This window comes from Berghia stephanieae, chromosome 3, assembly GCF_034508935.2.
Source record: "Berghia stephanieae isolate SIO BIC M18660-M18661 chromosome 3, UCSD_Bste_1.3, whole genome shotgun sequence".
NCBI lineage: Eukaryota > Metazoa > Mollusca > Gastropoda > Nudibranchia > Aeolidiidae > Berghia > Berghia stephanieae.
This window is the reverse complement of record NC_088362.1, coordinates 18,679,986-18,689,985: the sequence shown is the minus strand read 5'-3', so window position 1 is coordinate 18,689,985 and position 10,000 is coordinate 18,679,986. Positions and strand designations below refer to the sequence as shown.

Below are 10,000 nucleotides of genomic sequence, written 5' to 3'. Positions count from 1 at the left end.
AATAATAATAATACTTGAAATGCATGCAGAGATTGGATATCATAGACATAGATATCATATTATATGCAAGAAACATTGATTATTCTCTGTTTTTCAATGTTTCTAATTGAATTTTGTTTTCTGTTATAGACTGTTATTCATTGATTTTGTTACTGGTTTACACTGTTGTTAATATATTTGTTGTAAATTGATTTTTTGTCTGTTATACTTTGTTGTTTATGTATTAATATATTATGTTCGTGTTATATCATAGATTAATCACGACAATTTTAACAAAGGAAAAATAATTGCATCATTACAGTTTTTGCATCACGACAGATTGAGTTAAAGAGAGATTTATAATTTTTAATCGTGCGCTCAGAAGGTCATCCATTTAATCGCATTAGTGTGAGTATTTATATTAATATTTGGAATAAATAAACAAGTAAATAAAATTACCTTTATTAATACCAAGGGGAAATTTGCCCCTAGGGTCTATTCCAAGGGAAGACTGAAATAACCCAGGCGGCAGCAGCCGCAGTACAGCGCCGCAAATTGAGCTAGGGCGAGGTGACTTACTCAAGGCCACAAAGCGCAGCGGCAGGTGATCGAACTCGGTACCTTTCGGGTACGAAGCAAAGACCTTGCCGCCGAGCGACGCTGCCCCTAAGCAAGCTCTACGATTATGGGAACTAGAGTGCCATATAGGGATAGCCTTCAAATGTAAGTTTGTCAATGGTTAATCTTTATTTTATTAAATTTGTTAAAAAGTATGAACAAAAATTAGTGTAACAGCTTCAATAATTAACAAACTACTGATAACAGAACGTTTGTTTTATGTGTTTTGTTTTTTTGGCTCACCTTGCAGTGATTGGATAGCTGCGTCTTTTAGATCTGGCGGAAAGTACTTTGTGATAAACTAGTGTCCGATCCAAAGGGTTGTAAGCAATTGCTGTTGTCCGTTTTACGCTATAGAAACCTGAATAAAATTTTGTTTTCTTGGGTCTTATGGATCTAAAGGACTATTTTAATTAAAGTGTGTGTGTGTTGGGGGGGGGGGGGGGGGGGGGGGGGAGGGGGGTTTGGCTCTGAACTCTGAACCTTTCCTCAGTCAACAAGAAAAACGATTAAAACGATTAATTACATTGTTCAATACTTTTTTTTTACCATCGTTTCTAGCAGCCTCGTATTCATTTGTTTCTATATTATGATTGCGTTTTATCCCACCCTTAAATCTCCCAAGAACTGTATTGAATTTGTTATAATGTAGATATGCCGTATATTTATTGATTTTGTGTTATCCTACGAAAAAAAAATCAGTTTACCATCTTTACCAGCTTATTGTTTGCTTACTTTAATTTCTACAAGTAGAATATCGAATATTCAACAAACAGTTGTGATGTTTTCCGATGTCTGACTTCAATTACAATTGGATTCAATAGTCTGATGTCACGACCGTCCAGCAACGAGCAGCTTGGTTCTAAACAAAGAAAATCTGTATTTTTTATTCTTCATACTGGGTAGAACCTTTCCACATTATTTCATAAGGGCGTCCGCAATTGTTCCGATAGTTTAGAACCAGTTACTAAGATACTATGCGGTATACGATGGAAGTGACGTCACGACTGTTGAAGCCTATTACAGTTTTATCCTGCATCGATAGATAACACATCCGGAATTCCAATAAAAAGCAAGAGTGTAAAAATGCGATGTGTTTTATTATAACACCCTTTTCTCTATGTTAAAAAAAAAATACTGTCCGGATGATATTATCTGACCAATTGGATACAGTAGTCTGATGTCACGCGCCCGGCAACGGCGGCCATCTTGGTTCTAAACAAAGAAAATCTTTATTTTTTATTCTTCATGCTGGCGAGAACTTTTCATATGTCTTGTGATCAGAATGTGTAAAAGTCAAAACATGATCAAATTGATGGTTTTTTTTTCCTCTGGATACGCTTTTAAGCTCGCCGGAGAAATATTTCATACGGCGTCCGCCATTGTTCCGATAGTTTAGAGCCAGTGTTACTAAGTTACCATGCGTCATTAGGAAGGAAGTGACGGTACGACTATTGAATCCTATTCATGATGTGGCGCGAAATCAGGAAAGACCTCGCAGACTGTAGAAACCGTCTTTCGTCTCTCGGGTCAAAATGATTCCCGATATTGTAGATCCAAATCGCATAAAAGCGCATAGGACATGAGAATTATTTTGATTTTAAGAAAATTATGTGTATCAACTATCTTTGTAAATCACTTGTAACTTTTTACTGTGTATTATTTTTACCTTAGTTACTCTGTCTCAATAAATGTATATAATGATATTATACCATCAATTATCTTCATTATTCGACCCCTCTCCCTGAATAGAAACGCGGAATGATTTCATGTTTACAATAATAATTTGTGACGTCAGATTATCAAGTGTTCAATTTCAATAAGACTCTGATTCTTTAAAAAGAAGAATCATTTAAATGTTTTTGAAGATGTCTGTTATTTAAAGATGACGAAATAGGAATCGATTGAGGTGTAGAATTAATGATTTCTTACATTCTTGCGGTTTGGAATTCGAACTTTGTTCCCAACGCGCACTCGCAAGCAAGTGCAGCGGTTGGGAACACTTCCGGAATTCCAAAAAGCAAGAGTGTAAGAATCATATAATATTCTTTCAACCTAGAAAATAAAAAAACTACAAGGAATTTCTTTGTTCACTCACGGGCATAAATTATGGCTTCCACGATTTCTTATGTAATGAAATATAATAACAATTTTCTATAGTAAAAAGTTTTCAATGAGAGGAATTGAAGGTCCATGTTTTTCTACAGTAGTTTTGGAAAAAAATTGGCAATAACGTCAGATTGAATAAGAATGATGAATATAAACCCTTAGTCACACAAATTTGTCATTATAATAAAAAAAAATGTTTTCCTGTTTAATGAAGTTTAAAAGTTATAAAGTGATCAAAATGCTGTCTCAAATGTCAAGATTTTTCTCTGAATAACTGAACTATTTCATTAAAAAATATCTTTATACATTTTATGTTAATGATGATGTTTATATGTTCAGATTCTCATATTGTGAAACTTAGATCAAGCTATTATTTAGTAGAATTAACTGGTGGTTTTACAATCAATTATTTAGCAATGACTATGAAAAATGTTTTTTTCTCTTTTTGAGGAAATTTGTCTGAAATCAAAGCCCTATCTCCACTGAGTATAAATGTTTTTGAATTTTGAAAATCCATTCATAAATAAACAAGTTATGCAGTTTCAAAGATGTCCATTATTTGGATGACCCGCAAAGAGGAAAAAAAAACTCGAAAATATGGGACGCTTTTTCGGCATTTTATTTTCGACCTTTGGTTGTATCTTGCGTAATAAGTGGATTAAAAGATTGAAATTTGGCAATTTTATGGTAAATTTGATAGAGAATATGTTGAAAACATGAGTTCTAACTTATATAATTTTAGAGCTGGATGGTATATAACACACACACACATACACACACACACACATATAACAACACACACACAGAAGAAGAAAACACACACACACACACAGAGAGAGAGAGAGAGAGAGAAGAAAAGAGAGAGAGAGAGAGAGAGAGAGAGAGAGAGAGAGAGAGAGAGAGAGAGAGATTGCGTACATAAACGAAAGGAATATAGATGGAAATGAGAAATTGGACAACGGGACAAAGGTTACTGATGGAACGTGAATTGGAACACAATAATTAAACCCATGCTGAGATTGTAGATCATATTGCAATCGAAAACTTTTAACATTATAATTTCTTAAATTATTGTAAATTAAACAGTCAAATTGTCAGCTGTTTATTGAACCCAAACGCAATGGCAGACGATAAACACCCCTCTGCCAGTAAGACCGCGCAGGCATTTTGACTAGTCATGAACTTTAAAACGAGGTCAACCAATCAGAAAGCGCTTTGCCACGACCCGCTCAGCCGCTCAGTTTGGTGCCAAATCATTTTGAACTTGTGATTCGGGCTGTAGGGGAACAAATGGCTTTGTCTTTTCCGAATGAAGAGCAAATTAGGATGGTGTTTTGTAAAATACGGGAAAAGTACTCGTCATATTCATATGAAATTTTACAACCAAAGAGAAGAAATGTTCATGTATTACCTTGTCAGCGACAAAACCTACACGCCCGGTAGTTTAAGAAATATTTTACTCCAAAGAGTAAAAATCTATTTTTAACGGTCTTCTGGTAATCGTACGAGTTTTGTCGCTTGACATAATCTAAAATGACCTTTTTTCTAACTGTGTGCCAACTTTCAGTCATATTCATCGATAAACAGCGTCGTAATTAATTTTAAGAAATAGCATATACGAAACGGCTTCGTCCCATATTTTGTCGCGAATTTGGGCACTTTGTGAGCGAAAAAGAGGCCCAAAGATTTGTGCGGGATAGTCATTGCTAAATTATTTCAACTGAAAGGATGAGCAAGGATGGAAGCGTCTCAATTCATAATTAATTAATTCTAGTCTTAGTTTATCATATTTAATTTAGTGATTCATTGTATGTTAACGTGACAAATGGGCATGATCTATATTACCTTTCCATGTGCTCGAGGTCATTGGTCACATTGCAAAGTGTGCTCAAAATAGCCCACATAGTGAAAAGTATTCACAGTTTGAGACATATCCAACGTCACAATTGGTCATTTTGCTTAGCATGACTCATGGGTATGTTTACAACTTTCATAAACAAAGCAGCGTGTTTACGTTTATTGAGAAATGTCCAATCATTGAACAGCAACACATTATGTGACCAATGATTAGGTTGGACGAAAACATGAATATAGATCACTCCCATTAGTGAGTTGGCACTGGTGTGAGATAAATAACTGAAACACGGCCAAACGTAGCCTTCGTAAACTAATGGCCTGATACAAACCCCCAAATGACGTCAAAGGATAAGTCTTTGGCCACAAAAGAAAACAAATCGTGAGTTGTATTCAACAGTTCAACCAATGGGATCACTTGTTTCCTTAGGCACTACTAACGACAACTCACGAGGCGGTGCACAAACCTAAAAATGACGTCAGAATATGGGTCTTAGTGGGTTTTAGTGTCAGCCGAAAAGTTCACGATGAAACTCGTGTTTGCTTATTTTCTTTTATTTTTTTATGCCAGGAAGATGAACGAATTTTAGCACAATCTATCCTACTATAATTTTTTTAAATGGTACTCATTACGGATGGGTTTTATCATGATTGTAACTCTTTCCTTTTGTTTTGCAAGCCAAATCTGAACTGTGTTACTGAACTGCATCCTGTCTAGAAGATGGGGGGGGGGGGGGGGGGTCCTGACTGATAGCTCAATTGGTAGAGCACTCGCTTCACATGCAAAGGAACCGAGATTGATCCCGGATGAAGTCGGGATTTTTTTTTCTGACCTCCCTGTCCTCCCAAAAGTGATTATGTGGTTGTTGGATTTGTTAGACATGGCGGAATGTACTTTCCAAAAGGGAGGCAAGCAACTGCTATAGAAAATCGGGTTACTCTTCGAATCCATGGGCCTAATGGCTCTGAAGGACAAACATACTTTTTACATACTGTCTCTAAGATGGCTTGATATATTTAATTTAGATATTAACAACAACACTCAAACACACACACACACACACACACACACACATACATATATATATATATTATATATATTTATATATATATATATTTTATATATATATACATATACATATATATATATATATTATATATATACATATATATACATATATATATATATATATATATATATATATATATATATATATATATATGTGTATATATATTTAAGCGCAGAACTGGTCTTGCTAACTCATTCATTTAATGTAAAAAAGATAGATGTGATAATACGATGAATTAATGTTGATTTGATATATTGTATGATCGAAAAAAATAAAGTTAAACATAATCACACATGCGGGCTTTTTTTTTTCATTGTTAGAACATGTGACATAGTTTGTAATAATAAATAATTATTATAACAGTTTCAAAAAGGAACTAAAGACCAAAACATGAAACATTTTGGTCTCAAAACTCAAAACCCTTCGCTAAACCCACAACAAAAAACAAACAAACAATGAAAACATAAATACATAACTATAAAACCAGATATTTCTACGTCGTCAATATTGTAGGCTGAAGAAGGGTTTTGAGCCGGAAACATTCCTTGTCTGGCTTTTTGTTAGCTTTGGGGGTTTTTTTAAAGCTTTTATATTCTCTTTTGTTTATTATCTATTTTACGGTCCACAGCTACGAGAAACTTAGTATCAATTTGACATATTTGTTTTTTTTTTTGTTTTTGTTTTAAGGGTTTTACGGCGCTTGCTACACATTTAGGTCATATCAGCGCCAGTAAAAAAAAAAAGAAGAATATGGGATAGTAAAAAGTTCTAGAATTACAATTAAAGCACCCAAGAAAAGGTAAGAGAAAAAGGGAATTGGTTCAAATAGGAAACAGATGTAGATTACTAGAGCATTGACATATTTTGTTGAGTGTTTAATATGTCCTGTGTCTAACACAAATGTTGCTGCTTGAAGCCCGAAAAGATGTTTTTAAAACAGTCAAATGGAATAGAAGCTTCCATTTAATAGGGCAGGGTGTCGTGACGTCACACCTTCAACTCTTCGGCTTCCAAACTCATTGAAAGTATGTACCCAGTCCTTTTGGAGGACGAATGATGAATAGGTTACATATTGAATCATTAGGTGTCAGTTCTGTTTTAGTAGCAGGATGTATAGGCAGATTCTTAGGATTACAGGACGTAAAAGAGCAAGGTGGTCTTTATTAACGACCAGCTTATATTTAGATTAGAAAATAAGATGCCATCTTCTGAAACTAGAAGATGAATTACACAAGGTATATATTCAGTCCTTCTGAATAGTGTTTTACATTTTCAATGATATTGGAACCAGTTTTGTTTTTTTTTGACATCGACTTTTCTTCCCTATTAACGGAGACAGGTTATGTGGACGTTTTGGGTTACACTTTTGTTAACAAAGCACAATTAACGAAACACAATGAGAGATGAGAGAGCATCTGGCGTTCAACAATCGATCTCGGTGCCCTTGCGTAAAATTTTAAGATACACATTAAAAAAGTATGTATCTATAGATTTATGCCGCATTTACTTTATTTATATTTCTTTTTCAATATTCTCCCACCCCCCCCCCCTCTCTTATGATTTATGATACGCTTACATACCAGTTGAATGTTCGGACATAACATTAATTAATAGCTCGTACAAGATATTGAAATACAAACCAGTTGTGCAGAAATCAATAATACGGCTTCGTTATTACTCAGACTCATATCATTAATGCTTGATATGCGACACTGATTCTAAAAATTAATGATAAAAATTGAGCTTTTTATATTGCGCAATAGCCCTAAACGTGGTCAATGCGCTTAACAAAGGGTCCCTAACCAACAGCAACACGTAACATGTACAACGAGACATGACGCCTGTTAGGCTATATTACATTTTTTCCGACAGGGACAACGCTGTTAACGGCCAGGTATTCATTTTACACCTGAGTACGGTGAGAGAATGTGAAGAGCCTTTTCCAAGACTCAGTTATGCGCTGAGCGAGGCTCGAACCCTGGACCTTCTAATCCGAAAGCGAGTGTAATTCCACAAGACCACATAGCCGCATCTAACTAGATGATACGATAATCTATCTCTTTTTTCTTCTTTGTATTAAAGTATCCTATAGCATGTCCTAGCTATTTTTTCTCTCCAGTTACTAACTTTTCTTTCCTTACTTCGTTTACCCGCCGTGTATGAGCTCGTTTAGGATTTAGAAATAACAAGAGTTAAATGGAATGGAAGCTACGATTTAATTAACAAAGATGGATAACATTCTCTCATCTCTCACTCGTCTTTAGAATTTCATTCATCTTGTTTTGTTGACATAGGGGAACCCCGCAACGTCAAAAATATATGTCCTTGTTTATGACATTGGAGTTTCCATTCCATGTAGTAGTCCTTCGGAGCCATAAGGTCCATGGAGCTGGAGTTTATCTCGGTTTTTACAGCGTGAAACGGACAATAACATTTACTTGCTACCCGTTTGATAGGACGATAGTCTATCGCAAAGAACTTTCTGCCACATCGAATAGACCCAGCTATCCATTTACTACTGGGTGGACAGAGGGGTCTGAAAAAAATCTCGACTGCACAGGGGATCGATCTTGGCCCCCTTTGCCTGTGAAGCGAGAGCTCTACCAACTGATCTATCGGAACTCCATGTACCATGAAGGAAAAAATGTGTCTGATGACAACAGGAAAAACTGATATATGCTGTCAAAGTAAAGCAGTGGGGCAGGTTGAAATTTTTGGAATGGTTATGTCTGGGAATGTCTGATGACAACAGGAAAAACTGATATACTGTCAAAGTAAAGTAGTTGGACAGCTGATTTTTTGGAATGGTTATGTCTGGGATTGTCTGATAACAACAGGAATAACTAATAATATACTGTCTGTCACAGTAAAGGTTGTTCACAATTATCTTATTAAATTTTATTTTATTAAGAACTGAAACAATCTACTCAGTTATATTTCGATAGGCTTAGAAGCATAGCTTCTAATATGATGCTGTTTTTTTTGCTTCCTCGAATTTAATTCTAATGTGAATTTTGATTTACATTCTGTCACGTAGACTTATATAAAGCGAAGGTCTAACATTTGACACTACTTTCTTCCAGATCTATGCGGTAGCAGTCGCTCTATTCCTATATATATACTGGATTTTTTCTTTGGACTTTGTAGAATTATTCTACCCCATTAGACGCGGAGCTTTTAACTTTGATTGTTAATCTTCAAGATCAAACAGCCCGCTGTCAAAGTCTACACATACCTTTTACAATGCTGGAAGTGAATTTTACGAGTCCAATCCTGTTATCAGAGGAATAGATCATCCAAGCCATCAACTGCCTGGAACGTAAACTTATGAACCTGACATATTATCATAAGTTACGTAAAATATTCATATCTCTATTTGTAACTGCCACGATCACTGTTTATCTCTTTTAATTAAATTTCATCATTATTTTTATTTCATTGTAAACAAATCGTTAATTGTTTTTCATTTATAGTAACTAGTAAATTCTGGGGCCTCATTCTACATATATCTTTATGCATAGTCGAGTAGCTCTTTACTCACTTGAGACCATGACACTGTCAAAGTAAAGCAGCGGGACAGGCTGATGTTTTGCAATTGTTTGGTCTGGGAATGTCAGATGACAAGAGGAAAAACTTAAAATATTGCCAAAGTAAAGCAGTGGGCAGGCTGATTTTTTGGAATGGTTATGTCTAGGAATGTTTGATGACATCAATAAAAACTTATATATTGCCAAAGTAAAGCAGTGGGCAGGCTGATTTTTTGGAATGATTAATTTTTGCTTGTAATTTTCTTTCTTGCTTTGTCTGACACTATTTCCTACACACTTTTTTCAGATCTTTATCTTACACAAAATGCCAGCTCCCTAATTTCTCACTGTCCTAGTAAGAAAATTATTGGGGATAATCATGCTAATGAAAAAAAGCAAAAGTGCTTTAAGTGGAGTTCGAATCCTGGATCTCCAGGATCACAATGCATTTTCTTAACAACCCAGCAACCTCGCCTTCTTTATAATTTTTTTAAAAAATTAGATTTTGAAGCCCATTAGTTCGTTTGTACTTATCTACTTTTACAATATTACAGGCTGTGCTTACTTGATTTTTTAAGATAATATTGATCAATTATAAAGCGCAATATAAAGAACTAAACGTGCTCAAAGCGCTTTACAAAGGGTCCCTGACTAACAGCAACACGAAACATATAGAACGAGACCAGACAATATTTCAGACAGGGACAGCGCTGTTAAAGGTCAGGTACTCATTTTACACATGAGTACAGTGAGTGAATGCGAGTAAAGAATCTTTTTCCAAGGACTCAACTATCCACAAAGAGAGGCTCGAACCCAGGATATTCCGATCCTAAAACGTGTGTC

At 35.2% G+C, this 10,000-nt stretch overlaps 1 protein-coding gene across 3 annotated transcripts in view; it reads left to right on the top strand.

Annotated features, from left to right (window-relative positions):
- LOC144967284 (dual specificity protein phosphatase 14-like) overlaps positions 1-3,253 on the top strand; it is a 47,334-nt gene extending 44,081 nt beyond the window's left edge. For all 3 annotated transcript variants that reach the window (XM_078904335.1, XM_078904336.1, XM_078904337.1), the window contains one exon: positions 1-3,253. This exon is cut by the window's left edge and continues 1,532 nt beyond it. The gene's annotated coding sequence lies outside the window, so the exon portion shown is untranslated.
- Positions 3,254-10,000: the final 6,747 nt, after the last annotated feature.